We start from the raw sequence: 26,977 nt of genomic DNA on the forward strand, positions 1-26,977 counted from the left end.
TGGGTACCCATAGAACCCATTTACATTCACATATCTGGAGGTCAGAGGTCAAGGGACCCCTTTGAAAATGGACGATTGTTTTTCCTATTCCCCTGGACGAAGAAAAGTAAAAGCTCTATTCCAATAATCATCATCGTCATCAACGTTCAATGCTCAGCCAAAGCTATGTCAGATTCCGGTGGAGTGGTTCTGAAATCATATTGTATATATTTTTTTTACAACCAGATCAAAGGAGAATATAGTAATTGTACATCCCTGTCATATTCCTATCATTTTATACAATTTATTCTATTTTCTCTTATACTTTATGCATATATGTTTCTTGTTCTCTCATGGTGCATCTTACATCATATTATCTGATTATGCTGTCGTTTTGAGCCAATAATGTAAGCTTTTGTATAAGCAGCTGAACCGACAGTAGTGAGATGGATTTTGTTTTTACAGTAATAAGAGTACAGTCACCATGGAAACATGACAGATCTTTCAGACATGACTATTTTACCAAAATCTCAGCAGCAGATGTTGCTGTTGAAGGGGAAGATATTTGCTCCAGTTTCACGGTTTGTTCTCTCTCTCTCCTTCAGACCAGGAGAGGCTGGTTGTGTTGTACAGAATGAACGTTTCCAGCAGAGGGCAGCAGCTGACTTTGAAGAAAATGAAGCTATGAAAACAACACAGTTAGACACTAATACCACAGTAAATTGTGATACTTCATCTGTTAAATTCATCATATATTAAATAAAGATTAAATATTAAGATGTAATAGAGATAGAATTTCACTCTAATCAAAATCAGAATCCGGTTTATTGCCAAGTAGGTTTTCACATACTAGGAATTTGCTGTGGTGTATGCATTACATAAATATAGTAAGATAAATTCAAATAAAAAAATAAAAAAAAGTATTGCAAAAAAAAGCATAAATATGGAAGAAAAAAAGAAAGAAAAACACTGTAAAATATAAATATAGAATAGAAAAAATACAATAAAATATGAGAAATAAAATTAAAAAAGTACAAGAAACATAAATAAAGACTAAAAGAAAAATATAATAAAAATATGTACAAGAAACATAAATATAGAAGACAAATACAATAAAAATGTGAAAAATACAATAAAAATATGTACAAGAAACATAAATATAGAAGACAAATACAATAAAAATGTGAAAAATACAATAAAAATATGTACAAGAAACATAAATATAGAAGACAAATACAATAAAATATGAGAAATACCTAATAAATACGTAGAAGAAACATAAATATAGAATAGAAGAAAAATACAATAAAATGTGAATACAATAAAAATATATAAAAGAAACATAAATATAGAATAGAAGAAAAATACAATAAAAATATGAAAAATACAAGAAAAAAAGTACAAGAAACACAAATATAGCAGACAAATACAATAAAAATATGATAAATACTATTAAAATATGTACAAGATACATAAATATAAAATACAAGAAAAATATGAAAAGAATACTATGAGAAATATGTACAATATACACAAATTAATAACAATATAAGCAGGGTAGCAGTTTTATTAGATTATTCAAGATTCAAGATTCAAGAGTTTTATTTGCCATTTGCACCTAAGTACATTGGAATTCTGAGCAGTTTACACCGAGTCAAATTTAAGAAAGGAAAAAAAGGTAGAAAAGGCACAAGGTAATTACAGTACAAAATAAGTATCACATTCAACTCAACACAATAAATAAATAAATTATTCAAATATAAAGCGCCCTCAGTGTAGTCAATAAATAAACTAAATTACCCTCTGCATAGTAACGATACCCCCAGAATACAAATATACAGTATATATTATATATGCTCCATGACCATGTTAAGAGAACATCTAACTCTCAAAAATATTTAAAAAAAGAAATAATTAATATATTTCAGACAATTACACAGTGGAAGGCAGCATGTTGCACAGCATTACAGTCCATTCAGTTCAGGTGTACTGTGTGTCAATAATGGTATGGAGGTGAGGTGAGGTGTGGGGTATTTGTGTCCCTCTTTAACGTCCTTTGCCACCAGTCTTATTGTGGCTGGGAAGAAGCTGTTGTGAAAGCGTGCTCTGTGAGTGGAGATGCTCTCTGGCCTGTGGTGCCTCAGGTTGTGTCCTGATTCCCTCCACCTGAACAGAGAGTGAGCTGGGTGGTGTCTGTCCCTCAGGATGCTCTGTGCCCTCCTCCTGCAGCGCTGGGTGTATATCGTGTCCATGGAGGGGAGATTAGAGCCAATGATTCTTTCTCCAGTTTTTATGACTCGCTGCAGCGATTTCCTCTCAGCCTGGGTAGCATTCCCAAACCACACCGTGATGCCGCTGGTGAGGATGCTTTCCACCAGTCCTTGGTAGGCCAGGGTGAGGGGCTGACGTCTGAGTCCAGCCTTCTTCAGCAGCCTAATGAAGTGCAGCCGCCGCTGAGCTTTCTTCACTGTTTCAGTAGTGTTTTTGGCCCAGCTCAGGTTGTCAGTCAGGTGAAGGCCGAGGAACTTCAAACTGTCAGCCCGCTCCACCTGTGTGTCCTGGATGATGAGAGGCTGCAGATGGGGGGCTCTCCTCCTGAAGTCCACGATGAGTTCTTTTGTTTTTTCTATGTTGAGAACAAGGTCGTTGTCCTCTCCATAGCTGATGATGATTGACCTGTTCCCTGTATGCAGACTCGTCCCCACCTTGGATGAGGCCGAGGATGGTTGTGTCATCTGCATACTTAATAATGATGTTGTTCTTCTCAGTGGAAACATTGTCATGGGTGTATAGTGCAAACAGTTTTGGGCTGAGGCAGCAGCCCTGAGGGGTTCCCGTGCTGACTGTGAGCTCAGCAGAGATCTTATCTCCCATCCTCACCACCTGTGGTCTGTCAATCAGAAAGTCCAAAATCCAGTTGCAGGTGGCTGTTGGGACCCCGAGGCTAGCTAACTTCATAGTCAGCTTCATTGGCCGGATTGTATTAAAGGCGGAGCTGTAATCCAAGAAAAGTATGCCTGCATATGTCCTGTTACTGTCCAAGTGTTGGAGTGTGGAGTGAAGTGCCAGTGCCACTGCGTCATCCACTGACCTGTTTGAGCGGTAAGCGAAATGTAGGGGGTCCAGTGAGTCAGGAATCACTGCGTTAATTGATCGAAGAACCAGCTTCTCCAGGCACTTCATGGCCACTGAAGTGAGTGCCACTGGCCTGAAGTCGTTCAGTGTATGTGTATCTGCTTTCTTCGGGACCGGTATGATGACAGATGACTTGAAACACCTAGGGACTGTTTCCTGTGTGAGAGAGGTGTTGAAGATGTCTGTGTACACCCCTACCAACTGTTCAGCACAGGCCCTCAAGACTCTCGGTGACACTCCATCAGGTCCAGCTGCCTTGCGTGGATTCACCTGCTTCAGAACCCTCAGAACCTGTGTGTGTGTCACCTGTAATGCAGTCTCATCAGGGTTATGGGGGGCTTTTGAGGGGGTGTCTCCATTCAGTCTGTCAAATCTAGCGTAGAAGCTGTTGAGGTTGTCTGGAAGGGTGGTGTCCCGAGCTTCTGTCCTCGTCGTGCTTCTCCTGTAGTTAGTGACAGATTGGATTCCCTGCCACCTACTATGTGTGTTGTTATCCAGGTAACAGCTCTCAAGTTTCTGGGAGTACGCCCTGTTTGCAGCTTTTATGGATTTTTGTAGCTCATATCGGGCAATTTTATAATCCACAGTGTCCCCTGACTTAAAAGCTACACACCGTTTCCTGATCTTCAGACGAACATCTGCATTAACCCAGGGCTTTTGATTGGGAAAGACACAAATAGTCAGGGAGGGAACACACATGGAAGTGCACCAGTCAACATAGCTGCTAACAGTCTCTGTGTACTCATGGATGTTGTCTGTCGCCTCTTTAAAGATGTTCATGTCTGTGGCCTCCAAGCAGCCTTGTAGCTCTGCCAGCGCACTGTCATTCCACCTTCTGACAGTCCTCACTGTGACAGGGTTAGCTCTTAGCTTTGTGATGTAAATGGGTTGTAGCAGGATAGCCAGGTGGTCAGATTTACCAAAATGAGGCTTGGGGACAGCAATGTAGGCCTTCTTTATGTTGCTGTAGCAACGGTCCAGTGTTTTGTCCCCTCTGGTGGAGAAGTTCACAAACTGATGGAGTTTGGGCAGAGTTTTCTTCAGTTCACAGTGATTTAGATCCCCAACAACAACAAGAGCAGCATTTGGATATGTATTCTCGTGTCCACTAATCATGTCATGGAGCTCACTGAGTGCATTGCCCTCGTTGGCTGAGGGGGGGGCGTAAACAACACTCAGGATGATACACTGCAGTTCTCTTGGTAAATAAAACGGCCTGCACCTTAGTGTAATGTATTCCACATCTGCGCAGCAGGAATGAGATATTATCTCCGTGTCAGTGCACCAAGACTGCTTGACGAGAATCGCCGTTCCCCCCCCGCGGGTTTTACCGCAGTCCGCTGCCTTGCGGTCGGCTCTGAAGGCCGTGTAGCCTTCCGGTGTTACGGCCTCGTCGGGGGTCGTCTCTCCAAGCCATGTCTCACAGAAGCACAGCACAGAACAGTCCTGAATGTACCGCTGTGTGGTTAGTCGACACAGGAGATCGTCCATCTTGTTTACCAGAGACTGTACGTTGGCAAAGAGTATGATCGGTAGCGTTAGCCTTCCTCTGCTAACCAGGTGCCTGAGTCTCTGCTGGATGCCTCCCCGCCTACCGCGTTTCCGTGGCGTCCTCTGGTTGCCGGGGGAACCCCCTGCTGCAGCTAGGTGTAGCTCCGCCTTGACGAAGTAGCTCCGGGAAGCGATCAAGCTCACGAAGGTTGAAATCACCTCTGTCACTGAGCTCACCAAGCTGCAACAGGTCCGCCCTGTCATACTTTACACAAGAAAGTACTAAAAAAAGTAGGAAAAGAAAGTTGACTCGGATAATACCGCAGTGTCGCACAAGCATGAGCTCCATCTTGGTTGTTTTCTTTCAAAGTATTAAACGTGTGATATGGCAGTAATGGAGGGATCATGGTGTGTTTTTGTGTTCAAAGCCCTTTAATATTTAATGATATGGTGTCTATGGTTTGACAGGTTGAATTTATGGAATTAACAATGCTTAAGCCATCGGTTGGTCATTGCTTCATTGCAGGGATCAGCCAGAAGCAGCCTTCAAATATCCTGTGAAACCATCCACAGATACCACAGCAGACCTTCAGAGGTCTAGTGGAGTCCATGTCTTGACGGGTCAGGGCTGTTTTTGTGGCTAAAGGGGGACCAACTCAATATCAGGCAGATGGTCATGTTATGGCTGATCGGTGTATGCTTGATTTTACGCACCTGTTGGCAATGGGTGCTCAGTTTTGGAGATACGGTTTGGTAGCCTTTTCATTTCCCATTCATACAAACACACTGAGAACATTCACAGTAACATGTTCTGTGAGAACAATGCAACATAAGTACTGTTAAGAAGTGTAGGTAGTTGAGTAGGATATTTCACTTATTTCCCAACTCTGATTTTTTTCATTTCCCAAACCAGAGTGCAGTTACATCACACCCTCTTCAGGCTACTCACAGCAGGGGATGAGTGATACATCTCACACAATCTACATTTAATACGGAAAATAGGGATTTCCAGTTGTCACTGAGATGTGTTTGATGCCAAATGAAGAGCAAAAGTGAATCCCATTGAACTGTCTAACTTGTATTGAAATCAGTTTTAAGGGCTTTAGGACTTTCTCACACACACAAAAAAGCAACTTGGATATACACAGAAGGAGAGATTAGTTAAAGTTATATCTCGTCCGACGTCTGCTGAGAAGAAACTGGAGACAAAGAGACATTCAGGATGTCAATAACTTAAATTACCCTGACATTTGAACAAAGTGCTGAGGTCAGCACCAACATGGTCCAACTTTGTCATTAATAAGAAGTGCTAAGAAAGAACAGCTTCAATTTCAAGTCCGGTGAGGAGGACTCGTCGGACTCAGAACATAATGAGAGTGTGGAAGGTGGAAGGTACTTCATCAAGCAACCGTAGAAGCTGCAATGTTCATCACACACCACCAAAATATAGTCGGTTCATCCTCGAGTCCAAGTGGACGTTTTTGCCAAATTTAAAGAAATTCCCTCTGAGATATCGCGCTCACAAGAACGGGATGGACGAATGTACGTAAAAGTGTGTACGGACGGACGAACAACGGAGGCGTCCTCTGGGGCGAAGGTGAGGTATGTGCTGAGCAAATTTAATGTGAATCTGTCCAGTAGAATTTGTGTACAAATGGAAAATTTGACCTGATGGTGGCATTGAAAGTAAATATCAAGGGGTCACTAAAACACGAGGATTCATCCTCTGTGGATCATGAATACATACAGCTAATTAAATGGAAATCTGGTAAAATAGTTTTGAGATAATGTGCTGTAGACCAAATTGTTTTGGATTTTTTTTCCTGAGGGTGGAGTTAGAGGAGTCAGGGCATCACCAAAACTATTAGGATTCATCCTCTGAGGACAAGATTTGTTTTTAAATAGTCAAGAAATCTGTCTCTGAACCAGAGTGCTGGATAGACAGATCTGACTGACATCACCGTCCTTAGCTTCCACCACTAGTGTGGCAATTAACGGCATATATTAGATATCATCAGGGCTTGTATTTATAAAGCTAGGATCCCTCTAAGAAATCGTTACTTGGACCAAAAACACTCCTACCCCTACCTACGGAGTAGGACTGAGAGTTATTCATGAAGCTGCCTTCACAACCCGTTCTCACTCCAAACTCGTCAAATATTGCCATTTCGGAAACTGACGTACGGAGGCACCCTTTAACGGCAGTATGTGTCATGTTCTGGCTGTGCCAGCTCTTATTATTTACTTTTGTGATTTTGGATTTGGTTTATTTGTATATATTTCCGGTGTTTCCTGTTTTATTTTGGTAGTTCACTCCTCCTGTGTCTTGTCTGGTTTTACTTCCCTCCTTTGTTTGTTTTCCCGCCTTTTGTTGATTGTCTGCCCCGCCCTGATTTGTTTCACCTGTGTGTATCATGTCCTGTATTTAAGCCTGTGTGTTCCCCTCTGTCCTGGTCGGTTCGTCTTGTCTCCCCAGTCCCGTCTACCTTGTCCTCCGTGTTCATTGTTTCCTCCAGCTCTGGTCTTAGTGTTCCTCCTGCCCGTGTTCTTGTATTCTCTGGTTAGTAGTTTTGTTTTGTTTCTCTGTTTGGTTTTTTTGGTATGTTTTCTTTGTACTTTGTTCCCCTCCTTGTTTTTGGGGTTTTCTGGATTTTATCAGCTTAATTAAAGCTCGCTTTTGTTTAAAAGATCTTCCTGTCCTGCTTGTACTCTGCGTTTGGGTCATCCTCTGTAACTCACCTCATGACAGAACGAACCGACCTTAAATAATGACCCCAGCAGAGAGCTTTTATGCCCATTTGGGCATCCGGATTCGGTCCGAGCATCAGCCTCAGCCCCGGCCTGTTGGCTTCCTGAGCTTCCGGCCCATGCCCCAGCAGTCAGCTAGCTTTAGGCTAGCATCAGCCCCGGATCGGTTCTTGGGAACCCGCCTTGCCCTGGGAGGTCCACTAAGTTTACAGTCTGCTGCTCGCCATGCTGATATACAGGACACTAGCTTGGACCTGCTAGGGGTTGGAGCCCCTAGAAGGAAGCGTGGGTTTCGGAGGCGGCGTTCTCCTAAGCTGCTCAGTGTTCCATCCAAAACCAAGCCTACTCCTGTGTCGGAGGTCCGGCCGACCTCTGCTCCAAGTTTCCTGTCGGAGGTCAGGTCGACCCCTGCTCCAAGCGTCCTGTCGGAGGTCCGGCAGACCTCTGCTCCAAGCGTCCTGTCGGAGGTCCGGCCGACTCCTGCTCCACGTGTCCTGTCGACGGTCCGGCCGACTCCTGCTCCACGTGTCCTGTCGGCGGTCCGGCCGACTCCTGTTCCACGTGTCCTGTCGGCGGTCCGGTCGACTCCTGTTCCACGTGTCCTGTCGCCGGTCCGGTCGACTCCTGTTCCACGTGTCCTGTCGGCGGTCCGGTCGACTCCTGTTCCACGTGTCCTGTCGGCGGTCCGGTCGACTCCTGTTCCACGTGTCCTGTCGGCGGTCCGGTCGACTCCTGTTCAACGTGTCCTGTCGGCGGTCCGGTCGACTCCTGTTCCACGTGTCCTGTCGGCGGTCCGGTCGACTCCTGTTCCACGTGTCCTGTCGGCGGTCCGGTCGACTCCTGTTCCACGTGTCCTGTCGGCGGTCCGGTCGACTCCTGTTCCACGTGTCCTGTCGGCGGTCCGGTCGACTCCTGTTCCACGTGTCCTGTCGGCGGTCCGGTCGACTCCGGTTCCACGTGTCCTGTCGGCGGTCCGGTCGACTCCTGTTCAACGTGTCCTGTCGGCGGTCCGGTCGACTCCTGTTCCACGTGTCCTGTCGGCGGTCCGGTCGACTTCTGTTCCATGTGTCCTGTCGGCGGTCGGGTCGACCTCCGCTCTACGTCTTCTGTCGGCGATCCGGTCGACTCCAGTTCCAAGTGTCCTGTCGGGGATCCGGCTGACCTCCGCTCCACGTCTCCTGTCGGGGGTCAGGTCGACCTCCGCTCCACGTCTCCTGTCGGGGGTCAGGTCGACCTCCGTTCCACGTCTCCTGTCGGGGGTCGGGTCGACCTCCGTTTCGGTTGGGCCGCAACCGCCACCTGCTGCTCCGGTTGGGCCGCAACCGCCACCTGCTGCTCCGGTTGGGCCGCAACCGCCACCTGCTGTTCCGGTTGGGTCGCAACCTCCACCTGCTGTTCCAGTTGGGTCGCAACCGCCACCTGCTTTACCGGTTGGGCCGCAATCGCCATCTGCTGTTCCGGTTGGGTCGCAACCGCCACCTGCTGTTCCGGTTGGGCCGCAATCTCCACTTGCTTTTCCGGTTGGGTCGCAACCTCCACCTGCTGTTCCGGTTGGGCCGCAACCGTCACCTGCTGTTCCGGTTGGGTCGCAACCTCCACCTGCTGTTCCGGTTGGGTCGCAACCTCCACCTGCTGTTCCGGTTGGGCCGCAACCTCCACCTGCTGTTCCGGTTGGGTCGCAACCGTCACCTGCTGTTCTGGTTGGGTCGCAACCGTCACCTGCTGTTCCGGTTGGGTCGCAACCGTCACCTGCTGTTCCGGTTGGGTCGCAACCTCCACCTGCTGTTCCGGTTGGGTCGCAACCGCCACCTGCTTTACCGGTTGGGTCGCAATCGCCATCTGCTGTTCCGGTTGGGTCGCAACCGCCACCTGCTGTTCCGGTTGGGTCGCACCCGCCACCTGTTGTTCCGGTTGGGCCGCAACCTTCACCTGTTTTTCCGGTTGGGTCGCAACCTCCACCTGCTGTTCCGGTTGGGCCGCAACCTCCACCTGCTGTTCCGGTTGGGCCGCAACCTCCACCGTCTGATTCGCCGGTTGGTCCGCAACCGCCACCTGCTGTTCCGTCTGGTTCGCCGGTTGGGTCGCAACCGTCACCTCCTGTTTCGCCTGGGTTTCAGCCCAAAAGCCTTGTTCCTGTGACTGCTGGGCCGCGGTTCCGGGACCCCGGGTTCCCCGGTTCTGGCTCTGCCTTGCCCCCGGGCCGTCCGCCCGAGTTTCCCGGCTCTGGCTCTGCCTTGCCCCCGGGTCATTTGCCGGAGTTTCTCGGTTCGGACTCTGCCCTGCCTCCGGGCCGTCCGCCCGAGTTCCCAGACTCTGTCCCGGTTCTGTCCCCGGGCCGTCCGCCCGAGTTCTCAGGCTCTGTCCCGGTTTTGCCCTCAGGCCGTCCGCCTGAGAGGGTCGGTGCCCAGGGTTCCTGGAGTCCCTCCTCCGGGCCCCCCTCCGCCCACCCGGTTCTGGTTGTGGAACGTCTGGGATCCGTCCCTTGAGGGGGGGGCTATGTCATGTTCTGGCTGTGCCAGCTCTTATTATTTACTTTTGTGATTTTGGATTTGGTTTATTTGTATATATTTCCGGTGTTTCCTGTTTTATTTTGGTAGTTCACTCCTCCTGTGTCTTGTCTGGTTTTACTTCCCTCCTTTGTTTGTTTTCCCGCCTTTTGTTGATTGTCTGCCCCGCCCTGATTTGTTTCACCTGTGTGTATCATGTCCTGTATTTAAGCCTGTGTGTTCCCCTCTGTCCTGGTCGGTTCGTCTTGTCTCCCCAGTCCCGTCTACCTTGTCCTCCGTGTTCATTGTTTCCTCCAGCTCTGGTCTTAGTGTTCCTCCTGCCCGTGTTCTTGTATTCTCTGGTTAGTAGTTTTGTTTTGTTTCTCTGTTTGGTTTTTTTGGTATGTTTTCTTTGTACTTTGTTCCCCTCCTTGTTTTGGGGGTTTTCTGGATTTTATCAGCTTAATTAAAGCTCGCTTTTGTTTAAAAGATCTTCCTGTCCTGCTTGTACTCTGCGTTTGGGTCATCCTCTGTAACTCACCTCATGACAGTATGTGACGAACCGGGCTTTCAACTAACCTACCCGCGACGTTATTCGACTGTCGGAGCAAATGACGTAGTATTAATAGCGTGAGAGTCCGCTCAAGGCGGGCAGGAGTGGTGGTGGAGGAGTCAAACAAACACAAGATCACATGACACAAGCTTGTGTCCCGTGTCAAACTAAAAGTAACGTTGACGTATTTTGTCGCGTCAGTCTTTAGTCACGTGACTTCTCGGTATCGTCAGTCCCGTGAGTCGCTAGTCAGTGAAGCTAACGTCAACCCCGACCCTAACCCAACCTAATTGGTTGTGTTGCCTAAACATAACTTCCTGTGAAAACGGAAGTTTATTTTGAAAGGACACTGCGCATGTAATGAGCGTATATTGACACGCCATCCACAGTCCGTCCAAAAGTATAGCAAGAGGGGGTCATGTGCGTCGGTCTCCGATGCCGAGGGCCACCGACCAAGCGGCGGTATTCGACGAGTTGGGAGTGAGAATGTGTTGACCTACACTGACTTTTAAGAGGAGAAGGATTACCTCTAGGAGAGATTGTGACATCGCTATTTTACGACATACTGACAATTTTTATTTTACGTGTAATAAAGTGTGCTAGCTTGCATGGAACATTTTAGGTGTTCAGCTGTAAGATGAAATGAAAGCAATCATTTCTGTGAATGAATTGCTTGTTGTAATATTGTATGGGAGTATCACTTAAAGGTCACCTATTATGCAAAATGCACTTTTCCATGTCTTTTAAACATCAATATCTGTCCCCAGTGTGTCTACAAGTCACCATAGTATCATAAAAGACCATCCTCTCTCTTTTTCTCCTGCTCCGTTTGTCCGGAAATGGGTGTCGAAACAACGCTGCGCAGCTTTTCTTTTCTTCTGACGTCATTTGAGAATTAGCCATATAAGGGTTTCCTGGTCGAACCAGAGCAGAACCTTCAGTAGCTGACCCCGCCCCACAGCGCGTCACTGTCTCTCCTCCTCAACCGAACTTGAGCAAAGTAGCTCCTACTGTTAGTCTGCAAGAACCAGCAGAACAGGCTTCATGTACTCCCATCATCTAAATATAACATGTTCTTTCACAAAGGCTTTATGTAATTACACTGTTTAAACAGATGATATTTATATATTATATATATTTGATGTCATGCATGTAGCAGAATACAGGTAGTAAATAGTGACTGTAAGCAACACAACACATTTCTGTTTCACAGTCAAACTTTATTTGAGTTGACAGATGACAATATTAATTATTCACAGCATTTGTAATCATCTCACCTGCAGTTATGTTAACATGGTACAGGAGAAAGTCTTCAGCTCTGGTAAACTATGGTAAGCTAAGCTCCGGTGGTCTGTAGTCATGGTAACACAGAGACAGCTACTACTGTAAATAATATACCATTACTCTGATCTTCCATACATTTATCTTTTAGCAGAAATAATGAACTGACTACTGTTTCACATCTTCTATTTTCCACCCTGATGGTCGCTGTGTTTACACACCGTGTCATAGCGGTAGCATGTAGCTAACCCGTTAGCATGTAGCTACATGCTAACGGGTTAGCTACATGCTACCGGGTTAGCTCTGTATCTCCATGTAAACAGAGCCATCTGCTCTCAGCTGTCTGCTCTCAGCAGTCTGCTCTCCTCTGGGATGATTCTGTCGGTCATTTCTCACAGATGGATCTGTAAAGACAGACGTAAAACAGAGTGTATGTTTACGGTTTACAGAGTTGATGCATAAGGTAAACACTGAGCTAACCAACAGAGATATAAATAGTATTATTTACCTGAGAGAAACCGTCAGGAAAACCTGGAATCTGGACCGCAGATGTTGATCATGTGTCGCCGATTTCTGATCAGATTCCTCCGGTAACGTGCGCTGGGTGAAGTTTCTGGTTTATAAACTTTAAAGTGGTTTATAAACTTTATTCTAGCTGCTATCTCTCCACTCGTCTCTCTCTCTCTCGAGAGAGCTTCTCCGGGAGGGAGGGGGAGGGTGACGCTGTTGTTGAGGACGTTTGATTGACAGAAAACGCTGACCAATCAGAGCAGAGTGGGAGGAGACAGGCTGTGAATCAGGGGTTTTCAGACAGAGGCTGAATTAGGCTCTGAGGCAGGCAGACTCAGGCTGCAGTATGAGAAGAATAAAGGTTTTTTTGAACATTGCAGCATGTAAACATGTTCTAGTGCAACATTAAAATACATATATGAACCTGGAAATGAGCATAATATGAGACCTACAGAGCTACAGACACAGAAATCAGCACTTTTGGAAATGGGCTGAAACAGAGGTTATAGAGACATGCTGGAATGCATGATCTGATTGTTTTTTTTAAAAAAAAACTTCAGAGACATGGTTTGGAGGTGTCTGAGACCTATAATAACTAGTTTAAATGGAGTATAATATGTGACCTTTAAAGTTGAGGCAATAAAATAGTTTTAACTGTCAGTTAAAGTGTAAGCATTGGTTTTAACTGTCAGTTAAAGTGTAAGCATTGAAAGGAGCAGACACACCAACCCAACATCAAAGAACTAGCGGCGATGAAGGCCGACCTTTAAGTCGCCAAGTCATGCCTTTGTCTTGGCCAAAAAGTTGCACATGAACACACCGCAAAGACTACAGCCGAAGGCCAACTACGACGTACGTCCTGCGCCTGCGTGAGATGAAATAACTCTCCACACCAGCAGGTGGCGGTAGTCCGTATTTATCATTCAAAAAGGGAAACCGGTCGAAACAAAGTGGCATTTGCCGACCATTTTCACACCACTCTCACTCATCACTTAGCTTCATTCCAGATGTTCATGTCGTGAAAATATTTTTGTATTTTAATGATCATATCAGATGAAGATGAAAAAACGAGAAGAGTCTTCTGTGTGTGTCCTCTTGACTTTACTCGTTGGCTTGCTTTCCTCACTTTCATTCTCTTCTCGTGCACTGATTCGTTTAAGCTGAACAGCCAATCAGAGTGATTCTCCGCACCGTCGGCTCTAGTCGGCCCGTGTTGGAGCCCGTTGACACACCGCAAAAACTAGGCTGACAGATGTTCACCGACGGCCCCAAACTGTCCGACCGACATCCCCAAACTGTCCGACCGTCGGCACCAAACTGTCCGACCGTCGGCTTGGCATTTGAAATTTCAATTTCAAGTATAGGCCCTCTGAGCAGCTTAGCTGTCAGTTCACATGTAAGCCCTGGAAGTAGTTGATAATACAGTTGAAGTGTAAAAGCTGAAAGCAGCTGAAATGTCAGCTGATGTCCAGGCCAACTGAAATGTTAGACAAAGGTTGAATTGTCAGTTACAGTAATCTATAAACGATTAAAAACAGTTGAAAGTTAATTTCAGTTGATGGATAGTGATAGCAAGCACAAAGAGTGCGCACTGTAAAAAAGTAGAAGTGTATGTAAGCAGTCACAGCACATGAAATGTTGTTGAAGTAGTTGAACAGTAGGTGCAGTAAGAGTAAAAATCAGTGTCTGATTGCTGGAGTTTATATTCTGTATTTATGTATGTCCACGGGCACACATTCATATATAAATACCATCATTCTATAGTTGCATCAACATAAAACACGGCTAAACTTATGTCAGAACTTTACAAAGCTATCAGAAACGTCTGTCAGGAGGGTTCGGCGAAGGTAGTCATGTTGCTGACATCTATCAAAATCAGATGCTCAGAGAGAAGCAGAAAATAATTCATTCCACCACAGCGAAGTGAGGAAAGAGAACGGAACGCATTCTGTGTGATCCCTCCGTCCAAATGAGTCTCCGGGGGAATCAAAAGCAGAAAACACATTGTTAGACAATACAGGCTAACGACAGGCCTAAGAATATCTCCGCTGTACGCATCCATTACAAATCACATCACAGAGAGGAATCAGTTCTGAGGATGGTTTACCTCTGGGATTTCAGATTGTTACTGTTTACAGTGGAGCGTTGACAGTCTATGGATGTGGAAAGGAAAACAATCCATGACTGTACTAATGAGGTAAATAAATAAGGCCTTAGAGACAAAGATGGATTACTGAACAGACCTACCAGGCACAGGGGCCCAAGTGGTCAGGGAGCCCCTGGTCCAAGAGCGTGAAATGCAAATGAAAGTTAACAATTATTGTCAGAGAGTTAAGCCACACATTACAGCTATAAAATGACTACTAAGAAATGAAAAACAACCAAAAAGAGACACTAAATGACCACAAAAAGACACTAAACAAACAAATATATACAAAATGACTACACAGAGATGCAAAACAACCACAGAGTGATGCAACCACAAAGAGACGCTAAATAACTACAGAGAGATGCTTAACCACCACAAAGAGATGTAAAATGCACAAAAAGAGATGCTAAACTACTCAAAAGAGACGCAAAACCATACATTCAATGTAACATTACATGGTGCTGTTGTTGTGCATATGCTATTGTTTATGTTCGTTTAAGTTACGTTAGTATTGTTACCATGCATTCACACCAAGCGTGAAGCAAATTTTCACCTCGCTTTCCTCCATTTCTTCCATCAGCCATGAAAGAAATAACCACTATTACTGCTTTGTACATGTTGGTGAAGTCCAGATATATCAGAAAACCAAACGCCGTCATGTCTGGGTTCATAACGTCACCCGGCGGTGAGCTGTATTCACATACAGCGCCATTGAACTGACTATCTAGCAAGCCACGCTTCGCTACTGCGGTATGAACCCAAAATAAACAGACTGTACTGTACAGATATACTTGCAATAAATGGATCAAAACGATGCAGAAATAACGACATTGTGATGCTGATTTGTAAAAAGTTTGAATTCATGCTTTGTCAGGTCTGTCCGCAACACGACAAGTAAACAACTTTTAAAATGCTTGTTTTCTGAATGGAGTTCGGATCAATCAGTGCCAGGCTGTGCTAACATCGTAGCTGCTCCATTAACACTCCATCTAGGAATAAATACGGCAGCAACAACGTAAGTGATGACAGCCGGAATATTTCAACGCTGATAAACTTTCGCAGTATGTGTATATTGCTACACACCACTTATATGATGAATGCTTTTGATACACATGCTTTAATAAAAAACTGAAATACTTTGAACCTTGCATACTGTATGTCATGCTAATACCTTTTCACCTTGTATAAAATGTATAATATACTGACTAGTAAATGTTACCATTTACTATTACTGAATGTCATTTGCTTCATCATAAGTTGTCTTCAATCAAACATTAAGATATGAGTGGAAAAAACTGTTCATAAAACATTATAGACATGACCACTGACTATTTGTGTAACAATTTAGCCACACATTCACAGACTGACCATATACGGTCCAGCCATATACTTGATAGTCTTGTTATCATATTTACTCAAAGTTCCTGACAGCAACTTTAATGAATTCAAAAATGTATTCAACTTCTTCTGTCTGCAATTAAATAAAGCACAATTGTAAAACGTATACACTTCATAAACTGAATTTTAAAAAGTTATTTTTCCTCAAGTCGTACTTATAATTAAAAATTAACAACTTGTATAAATGACCTGTTGACCCTGTGTTAAAGGAACCTTCTGTTTGTGTCTTCTCATCACTATAAAGACACAAAATGGCGACAAATTCAGACAAACAACTACAAAACGTCAGTTTCAGTCTGGTTGTCTTGCTCCTATGTAGGAGGGCTGGGGGTGGGGTTGCTCTTTACATATCTGTGCCCATGGCTCCATTGTCTCATAATCCGTCCATGCTTGGAGAGGTAGTTAGTTGTTTCCCATGTGAGCTTTCAGGTACACTAGATAATAATAATTAGGTTTCTCACATCTAATTGTTTCCTTTGCTGCAGGCAGCTTCAGCCTCTCTGGTTGAAATGTACGCCGGTGCTCCTCTAGGTGGCACTACGACGTCACACTTCCACAGATCCCCCCCGAGCACACACTTGACAGTCCATTTCCTGCTTTCTCACCACATTATTATTCCTCACCAGCAGGGACCCTCAGGCAGAAGGTGGAACTTTAATATGTATATTTTCCAATGGCCGAGCCGCATTTAAGTGTTTCGCAAACAGGGATAATTATTTGTGAATGGCGGATTGTGAGCACTCCCCGCTGACCCCCTTTACCTTCAGCTGGCGTGCGCCTCAGCACGTTGATTTGCCCCCTCCTGCGTCTGCCTCCAATCTCTCCTTTCGGTGGGGTTTAATTGCCGTGATCTCCAGTAGAACGAGGTAGCATTAAGACTAGTTAGGCCTGTGACAGCTGCTGAGAGAGTGTGAATGCACTCACTCTCACAGTGACTCTACACCATCACACCAACACGGTCATCAAACCCAACTTGCTTTACACAAATCACCTGTAACGAGTGGGAGATGGTCATAGTTGTACCGCGCAGCAGTGGTGCAACTGAAAAAACTGATTACTACAATGTGTGTTGACCTGAGACATTTACCATTATGATGATATTGCCCAGATAGATAGCTAGATGGTTAAAGTAAAGAAAAAGTTCTGTGTACAACATGTTACTTAAAGGTCCCATATTATTAAAAAAGTGAAATTTTCAATTTTTTTTTTTATTATAAAGCAGGCTTAAGTCCTAAATAAATACTGTGAAAGTATTGAAACGCTCAATTCACAGGGAAATACACACAGCCCGTATTCAGAAACTCTATTTGAAACAAGATGTCAGGATTTCTGTCCATTTGTGATGTCACAAATACACAATATTTAGACCCTTTACACAGATTTAAACGTAAACATTCTAAATGTGTCCCTGTTTATTCCTGGTTGCAGTGTATGTGAATGTCATCAGCTGACAGGAAGTACACATGGACCCAAGCTGTTGCCTAGCAACGCAATTCTGTTGCAATATCATTGCTATTCCGTCGAAATGCACTAAAACGGAGCGTTTAAGACAGAGGGTAAATACAGGCATATTCAGGCTGACAGTATGAGGAAAATAAAGGGTTTTTGAACATTAAAGCATGTAAACATGTTCTAGTAGAAACACAAAATACAAGTATGAACCTGAAAATAAGCATGATATGGGACCTTTAAAGCTGAAGTAGGCGAGATTGGAGCAAATATGATTAAAAAAAATAAACAAAGCAGTCAGAGCTGATCTGAGGTCTGCTGTCCAGCTGCCGTCTATGAGAGCCGGCTGTCAATCACTCGCAAACTTCGACCAAACCGTCAAACTAGGCAGCGTTGATCAAATATGAATCAATATTCTGTTATGTTAATGCCTATTTCTCTCCTCAAATGTTTTCAGAATCATCTCGTAGTGCACGGTTTAGCTGTGAAATGAGAAAGTTTGTGACGCCGCCGCCATGTTGAGATCAGTTGACGAAATTATGAAAAACATATACTGCCTACTGCCGGTTTAAAGACACATAAAAGCTTCAAAATTCACGATTGGGATATTTACTGACGTATTTTATATGATAGAACACAACGTTAAAACCTCTTAAGCATGTGTTTACCACAGACCTTATTTCAGGCATCTAACTAAAAACCCATTAATAAAAACCCAATGACTTCCAGACGAGGGAACCGGAAGTGCTAAAACGCTAACTCATATCTGGGTTTTAGGACTCATTAGCACTCTATTAGAAGGCATGCAGGCCCCAATTTAGGTGGGGTCATAGCCTTATGCTACACACCTCAACTCATACAACCTGACAGGAGAGATGTATCAATATTTTACTGTTTCCTTGTGCACATCTGTACAGTCTCTGCTGTACTCTGCTCCTCTGCCTGCCTTCACTCACACACCGCGCTCGTTCTCGCTCTTTCGCTCCACCTCTCACGTGAATGCGCGCACACTACACACTGCAGAAGAGTTAGTTTAGCTCTGAGAATATCTAGTGGACGTTTGTGCAGAAATAACTGCTGCAGCTCCTCCAGACCAACAGAGGTTTTCTGTGTCTTGTGAAATGACGGGGCTCCGCAGAGAGAAACGTTATCGTCTCCGACCAAAACTCCGGTGTCTCCCCTGTTCCCTCCGGCCACGGTCGGGAGGCTGAAGCAGGAAAAGCCAACACTAGGATCAGCATTGATTCATGAAGAGACCTTTCTCTGGTCAGCTAACATTACTGCCAAGCAGCTGAAATATAGAGTGATATTGTGCTTTTAGCTGACGTGTGTCGCCTCACTGTTTTGAGCGATGCTCGTTCATGTCTATGTAGATCGAGCACAAGCGCGAGCAACAGAACGCTGACTTTCGTTGACTAAACGGCCACAGGTGTCGCTGTTAACAAGACATTTCTGATTCTTACAAACAGTCCCTTTAAAGGACACACCAACATGTCTTCTCATGCAGATCATGTCTGACAGCCCCCAAACATTGTTATAATAGCTGTGTACTCCTGCATGGATTCCTCTGTCCTAATTGTGTTTTCTATAACAAGCCTTTGTTCTTCATTTATCTTTGCTCAAACTATTTAGAGACAGAAAAAGAAATTTGTGCTCTGAACTCCTTCTGAATCCGCTGCTGAGTATTCTCAATGGTAACTTCTTTATGACTTGTTCCCCCCCCCCTTTCCCTGCTTAATTGTTTGTGCAGGATGTGGCCCAGCTATTAGCAAATCCTCAAATCCCCAGCAGTGTCTTTTCACAGGCTCAGGGGAAGCACCGCGGCACCCTAATCCTTTCTCAATCAGCACGCTCGGAGGCTAGAAAGAGCTGAGCTTCGATAACCAAAGCCATCTTGCTCAGCGGTGGCGATGCATCGGTGCTATTGCATAACCGAGACAAAGAACTCTGGAATGTGTTTCCATGGCTAAGCATATTTACATGTTTTTTTTCCCACTGTAGACATAATTAGGTCAAGTGTTTGTTGTTGTGAGACATGTGACTTAATGATGGAGTGAACTCATTTACCATTTCCAAGACACCACAATTTGAGGATTTGGGTAAGACAGATTGCCTCTGGCTTTCAATGCTGCAGTGAGGGGATAGGCAGCATTAAACCATACAACTTATGCAAATAGTATTCAAATCATTCAGGAAAACCCCACCATGAACAAATGTTGCTTGTCTTTTTTTTCAGGATCAACTGCAATGGGAAGCTTCAATCCATAAATCCTACTTTAACTATCAGCGTAACCAACCAAACACCAACAGCCCTCCTTAACACGACAGAGGTATCGGACTAGATTCCATGTACTCCCTCGCTGTGACTTTGATAAATAGCCTATACTTACCTCATCCTTAGAGGTTCAAATTGACCATAATCAAGATAAATGCTGCTTGCTGGCCAAATTATATCTGTGTGTGGCTCGGGCCTCCTTAAGGCTCTCATGTTTTAACTTTGCAGGAATCAATAAGTTATTTATTGTGGCCTTTTCTCCCGCGATGCTGACAAACTGTATGGAACCATCACAGGTAAGAGGAAAATGTGTGGGCATTTAATTCAGTTTCCAAATAATCATAAAGTGTCTGATGGACAAATGGGTTTTCCACCATACAGCGAAGCATATCCCCAAGCAGTGAGCATTTGGCCCTTGTAACATTAGATCGGCAGAAGGAATTTGTGAGTGTTCTAGAGTACCTCATCACTTAAGTTGGATACAAAAGGCTCAGTTCCCTCCAAAGAGTAGGGATGTCACAAGAACCGATACTTCAGTATCAAGTAGATGCCCAAATTCTAAAAATGTGATGGTACTCTTTTTGTACAGTACCGGAGGTACCGTACGATGCCTGTAATGGTCGTTGGTAGTGATGTGACGGGGAGGAAAATTTTCCCACCGGTTAATACACTTATGACAACACCGGTGTTACCGATTACACCGGACATTTTACAAGAAAGATGACGGTCAATATGTGCAGAGCGCTGACTCTGATCTCTACTGTCGGGTGGCGGTGTGTCTGGCCTCTCCGGTAGAGCTTTTGCTGCGGGGGTCTACCTGGCGTTGCTGCTCCGTGCACAAGGGCTGTGACGGCTCCATCCATCTCGCGGCAATTACCTCATTAACGTTCTGGTTCCCTTAGAGCGTTGGGATTAAACGTAAAATATTGCCATATATGTGCGTTTGCTTTTCACTTCGACAACAAATCCTCTGTTATTTCTCGGTCTGTCAACTCTCTTGTCCCGTGTGTAACTCCTGCTACTCTGAGCTGATGGACCAGATGCGTTCACAGTCAGTATGTAGCGTCCGTCGTCTGACTATCGATTGATAACATGCTGATACGCCAAAATGAACAAAATGGATCAATTATCTTTATTTATTACTTAACGGCTACATGCCACTGTTTTTTGTAATGTTCAAATGTTTTTAATAAAAGAGTGCGTGTTGAATTACAGTACAGGGGATTTATTGTTGTTGTTGTTGTTGTTTTTTTACCATGGTATTGAATTGGGTATCGAGAATCATGGAAATTCACTGGTATTGGTATCGACTACTAGATTTCTGGTATCGTGACATCCCTACCAAAGAGTCACAAATGAAGATAAAAAAAAATTATTTTTCTTATCTTTTAGGATTTTTTTGTACAGCAGGGCCTTTCAAGCCAAACCTATTTCCAGACAGGAATGTCAATATTGGACAGTTCTGCAAAATCTCATTGGTTGCCCTTTGAAAGGTCAGCAACAACCAAGGTCAAAGTTGAAATAATTTGCACTTTGAGCGCAGCGCTCGGTGCGCCCATAGGAAACGATAGCACAGCCAGCGCAGAGCGATCCCACCGCTGATCGTCGGCTTAAGTGTGTATATTCAGCCACATGATGTCATAATTTCATATTCAATTTAGTCAGTGTATACGAAAAAGAAAGAAAATTGCTTACCTTAGTCCATGCATTTATCTTCAGCCGACTTGACTACTGTAACGGCGTCTTTACTGGTCTTCCTAAAAAATGGATCAGACAGCTGCAGCTGATTCAGAACCTGCTGCTGCTAGAGTCCTCACTAAGACCAAGAAAGTGGATCACATCAGTCCAGTTCTGAGGTCTCTACACTGGCTGCCTGTCTCTCAGAGAATTGATTTCAAAATACTGCTGCTGGTTTACAAAGCACTAAATGGTTTAGGGCCAAAATACATTTCTGATCTTCGGTCATCTGGATCAGGTCTGCTTAGTGTTCCCAGAGTCAGAACTAAACATGCAGAAGCAGCGTTCAGTTTTTATGCACCAAATATTTGGAACAAGCTCCCAAAAACCTGCAGGACCGCTCCAACACTGAGTTCTTTTAAATCAAAGCTTAAAACGTTCCTGTTTGCTGTTGCTGCCTTTTATTAAACCAGATAATGATCTGCACTAGAGCTTTTACTCGTGTGTTATATTCTATTTTAGCTTGTTTTTATTTTCTAATCTTTAATGTTTTAATAACTGTTTTAATTATGTCTTAATGTTCTTTAGCACTTCTTCGCAATGTTCTTGAATGTTTATGTAAAGCACTTTGAATTGCCCTGTTGCTGAAATGTGCTATACAAATAAAGCTGCCTGGCCTTGCCTTGCCTTTTACGAGGAAACGCTGGTGTTAAGATGTTAATTTTCACCTTCCAGGTTTTGGCAATCATGAATGTCGATATCAGGTCCTCCATGTCCGGCGTTCTTCTGACATTTTGCTCTGTTGATAGAATGGGAAGAGCTGACAGCCGCTCCCGACACATTGTAGACCTCCGGTAAGTTTTGATGAGTTTTAACGCTGACAAACTCCTTTCATCAGAGGCAACGGTAACAGGGAAGGGTGAGAAGGGTTGGGATATAAATCACGGAGGTTTTCCTTGTACTGTATATATATTCCAGCATTTCTGTTGGGGTAGAAATGCGTTCTGGGAAGGCTTTCACTGCAGCCCTTATCACCAGTTCTAGTCCTCACCATCAACGTCTACTGGTTTTATCTCCATGTTCCTGCAGCTAAGGCACAGTGTTGCATCCTGCACTGCTTTTTTTTTCATGTTATCTACCGAATACAAGAACCCATACTGAATCGATCACCGAGGCTACTATGTGCTGTATCAACGAGTGGCAAGAACTCCCGGTTGAATCGTTCGTCTGTGTTTCTTCTCTTCCTTCATTAAGGGACTGGCGAGTTGTCTGTCAGTTTTAACCTCAATCTGCGATTCCTGTCCGCGATCTGTCTCGCGTCGGTCTGTGCTGCTTTGAGTCCTGCGTCCCTGTACTCTAGTAGAGTCTCTTACTCTATCGGTCTCTCTTTTCGGTGCTTCTACTGAGACTCTGGGACTCTGCAGGAGTTTGCTGACACGGTTAAATTGACATAATATAAACTCCATGACTTCATGTCTTCGAGAACGGCATGAGATGTGGACACGGTCTCGGCATCTTGTTGCTCCAGGGCATGCATGGTAAGTGCAGCCAAAGCTTCGGTACCTGAGAGCCTCCTTGTACCCCTGTCTGGTTGTAGACAGATTCTTGACGGTCAACTGTACGTGCTTCTGCATAATCTCCCACCGTTGCACAGAGGAGCTTATATATATACCTCATTTGACATGGTGATTGAAGTTTGAGCTGTGCATGTGGTCGTTAGGCCCAGGGAATCTTTTTCATGATCCCTACCCCCAAACAATGACCGGAGTGGTCAGCCGTTTTTTTGTAGAGACCCGTTCTGCACAATATGTCTCAGCGGTGCTTTTGATGGCTTCTCGAGGGACGTGTGTAGAACCTTGTGCGTGGACGTGCCCGCCACCCTCCCGACTCTTTGCTGGTGCCAAGATGAACATTCTGCCTAGTCTTTGGTTTCTTGTTCATTTGCCACAACCTGGTCATCAGAGAACTCTAAGAGATTTTCAAACTATGTCTTTGGCCTGAAAGAGTCTGCTCCGTACGCTACCCTCCAAAAATGGCAGTCCTATAATGGAATTATAGCCAGCTAGCTAACTAGCCAGCCACGGCTGTAACTTCAAGTTCGACCCCCACTTCACTATGCGACCCTCTCTTGCAGTCTGCAGACAGACCCCCACTCAAGTGTAAAGCTGCATTCAACAGGTTATGTTTGCAGGTCAGGTTTGTAGAGAAAACACACATTTCTTATGCTCTCCATAACTGACCCTAATAAGTCACTGCAGTGTAGTAATTGGTCCCATAATCTCCAAACAAAATGCAGTTGAATGATGTGTCGTCTTTGGAGATGAGAGAGTGTAGTCTGGAGAATGATGGCCTATTTTTCAAAGTAGAGAGTGATTCACAGGGGTTTCACCTGTGAGCTGCTGACACTCTATGCACCTGTATGATGAAGTAGAGCTTGACATTATACGCTGTACCTCTCATTTGTCTATTTCTGTCCCTCCCTCTGGCTTGATTCCTCTTTCCCACCTCACATCTATGTATCCACGTCTCTGGGTTCACGCTTCATTCTTTTTGATCATATTCCACGGCGTTTACATTCTTTATTCATTTTTGTAAAACAGCATAAGGATGGGCTCTGAGCGTACACAGAGCCACATCCATGTAAACTCTTTGCCTCGTCTCATTTCTGAATAGGGGATTACAATTGTTCCATTCGCTGTGATAGAGAATTGCGATCACAGTTTTTTTTTAGTGGAAATGGCTTTGCTAGATGGAGAAGGAGAAGATAACCAAGCCGTTCTTTAACCTGCATAATGGCGTCTTCACTATTAACATCTATCGGCATCAGAAACTGTATATAAGAAGTAAGGCTGTCAAAGTTAACACCATAATAACGCGTTAACGCAAATTTTGTTTTAACGCCCCTAAATTCTATAATGTATTAACGCAACTTGCAACTTTTAGGTTATAGCAGGCTAGAGTGAAAAGAGAATGGAGATACTGGTATCATATGAAACTAGAAAACTTAAGGAATCCATTGGTACCAACCATGTCATACTAGCTTGTCGTGAAGGAGGTTAAATAACGCTCCAAAATTACGCTAAATTTTGATGAGGAAAAACTTTCATGTCCATTTTTAAAGGGAACCCTTGACCTCTGACCTCCAGATATGTGAATGTAAATGGGTTCTCTGGGTACCCACGAGTCTCCCCTTTACAGACATGCCCACTTTATGATAATCACATGCAGTTTGGGGGCAAGTCATAGTCAAGTCAGCACACTGACACACTGACAGCTGTTGTTGCCTGTTGGGCTGCAGTTTGACATGTTATGATTTGAGCATATTGTTTTATGCTAAATGCAGTACCTGTGAGGGTTTCTGGACAATATTTGTCACTGTTTTGTGTTGTTCATTGATTTACAATGATAAATATATATATATTTGCATAAGGCAGCAGATTTGTCCACTCATGTTGATAAGAGGATTAAATACTTGATAAATCTCCCTTTAACGTACATTTTGAACAGATAAAAAAATGTGTGATTAATTTGCGATTAATCACGATTAACTATTTTAATCGATTATGGGCCCTAATAAGAAGTGGACGTAGTCACCGTGATGTCATCCATTGGTTTGTGGACTGCGGTTTTGAAGTCTCAAGTTCGTTGTTTTGGCCGTCGCAAATGTTTTTTTTGCAACCAGAAGTGTCAGGAGAGGAGCTAAGTACAACCGAATGCTGAATTAGAAATTGTTTTGGTGACTAAAAAGTTTAGAATTAACTTAATTGATTAACTGAAAACACACTGTGAAAGGGTTAACGTTCTACGACGAAAACACGGACAACTCCCAGACCGGACAACGCCGTGTTAGCGACTTGTCAATCACAAGGTAGCCCCGCCCTAAAGCATCCCCTGCTTTATGGTCTATTTGACTCTAAATGGGACCATAATTTACTAAATGAACATCATGCTGTATTGAAGAAGACTTGAAACTTGTGATTGAGACCATAAACTCATGTTTACAATGTTTACTGAGGTAATAAATCAAGTGAGAAGTAGGCTCACTTTCTCATAGACTTCTATACAATCAGACTTCTTTTAGCAACCAGAGGAGTCGCCCCCTGCTGGCTGTTAGAAAGAATGCAAGTTTAAGGCTTCACTTCAGAACCTGATGGTGCCTTCAAATGGGGTCTTGTTTACCATGTTCAAGGGGAGAGTCCATATAAACGCCCCCCTCTTGTGGTATTCACAACCTCGTAAGTGGAAAGTTTCTGAAAGCTCCAAGTTTGTTGACGTTGTCATTAATGGCGGAGGCAGGGGCGCCGCTGTAGCTCACCCGGTAGAGCGGGCGCCCCATGTACCAAGGCTGTGTCCATACCGCAGTGGCCCGGGGTTTGAATCCGACCTGTGGCCCTTTGCAGCATGTCATTCCCTCTCTCTCTCCCCCTTTCAGTACTATATATATCACTATCAATAAAGGCATAGAAGCTCAAAAAAATAATCTTAAAAAAGAAAAAAAAAAAAATGGCGGAGGACATCGAATTACATTTTTTGGTAGAGAATAAGCTAATATTTTGTAATTTTAGTCATATATTGTTTTTCTTCATAATTTTACGTCTGAGGAAAATGTTGATATTCAACGACCTCATCTTTTTCCTCTGTCATGCATTTCCTGCATTGTGTTACCCACTTGTTAGCCTCTGTGGCTTCTAGACTCCGACAGTAACACGACATGTCGTACGGCTGTCGCCTACCGTGTAGCATTGATAGCTGCTTGCGTAGGTCATGCCGAAACCCCTTAATAAAATGTAATCTGAAAAAAAATAAAACGGATTTCACAGGGTCCTATACTCTTAATGCACGACTATTAATCCACCATAGGTAAGCCTAGCCTGGTTAACAAGGCTACTGAGAAGTAGGCACAGATTTTCTGTCATGCGTTCCTCGCCTTGCATGTCGTATCCATCCCTTGAGAGTACATCCTCCAACAAAAAGGTCTGTCGCTAATAAATGCTGAGTAAAAAAGTAGGGAGGATGAAATTACCTTAATTTTTATAGCTCACATGGTAAGTTCAGTATAATGTCCATTTGCACAGCACTAATTCAGTCACGTCATATTCACCACTCTGCAGCTTTCACTTTGCCTTTTTAGAATGCATACATTTTTAATTCATTATTATTCATACTAGTCACGTTCTACTTTTTTTGAGCACCGGTAAACTATTGTCAATAAAGTTCCAACACTTGCAGATGGTTTGAATTAAAAGCTTGGCAGAAATGGGATGGATTATTACCCTTTGAGCTGCTGGAAAGCGTTTAAAGGTGAAACATCTGTGAGGCAGTGAGGAGTTTACAGCGCAACAAAGTAGAAAGCAATTACTTAGTGAATGAAAACAGAAACTCAGAGCAGCAGAGGGGTGTGTATGACTGTTGCACTGATGGACTTACTGCTGTGGAAATGTGCATAATTCTGTATTTATCAAGACAACAGGTGAACACGGAGGAAGTGTTGAATTTGCATTAACAACAATCCGAATTAACAGCCAATTTAAACAAGAGCTGCTTAGAAAACAGGAAGCGTCTCACTAAAATATGTCTCTAACATAAACCTGCATCAGATAAAGGCCTGGTTCTATCTGCAGTTAAGGTTAGTAACTGCAAAACATTACAGGCTAACATACAAGCCCACTGCCATGCCCACACAGACACGGCATCACAGCGCTCCTTTCTAGTCCGCCGACACCATGCGGAGCCATATCTATATCTCAGGACACTGGGATGGACAGGCCCATTTGAAGTCGTGGACACGGCTTGTCAACCCCTGCAGACTGGTAGCGTTATTTCCTGGAGCTGTGTGGACACTCCAG

At 44.2% G+C, this 26,977-nt stretch overlaps 2 long non-coding RNA genes across 2 annotated transcripts in view; both read right to left on the reverse strand.

Annotated features, from left to right (window-relative positions):
- Window positions 1-26,977, reverse strand: part of LOC141783408 (uncharacterized) — a 395,872-nt gene that overhangs the window by 202,059 nt on the left and 166,836 nt on the right. The window lies entirely within an intron of this gene.
- Window positions 6,797-10,045, reverse strand: LOC141783611 (uncharacterized). The gene is made up of 2 exons (XR_012597313.1): window positions 9,956-10,045; window positions 6,797-7,008 (listed from the first exon to the last, which is right to left on the reverse strand). It is a non-coding gene; the product is annotated as an uncharacterized LOC141783611 (long non-coding RNA).

This window comes from Sebastes fasciatus, chromosome 15 (assembly GCF_043250625.1).
Source record: "Sebastes fasciatus isolate fSebFas1 chromosome 15, fSebFas1.pri, whole genome shotgun sequence".
In the NCBI taxonomy this organism is placed as follows: domain Eukaryota; kingdom Metazoa; phylum Chordata; class Actinopteri; order Perciformes; family Sebastidae; genus Sebastes; species Sebastes fasciatus.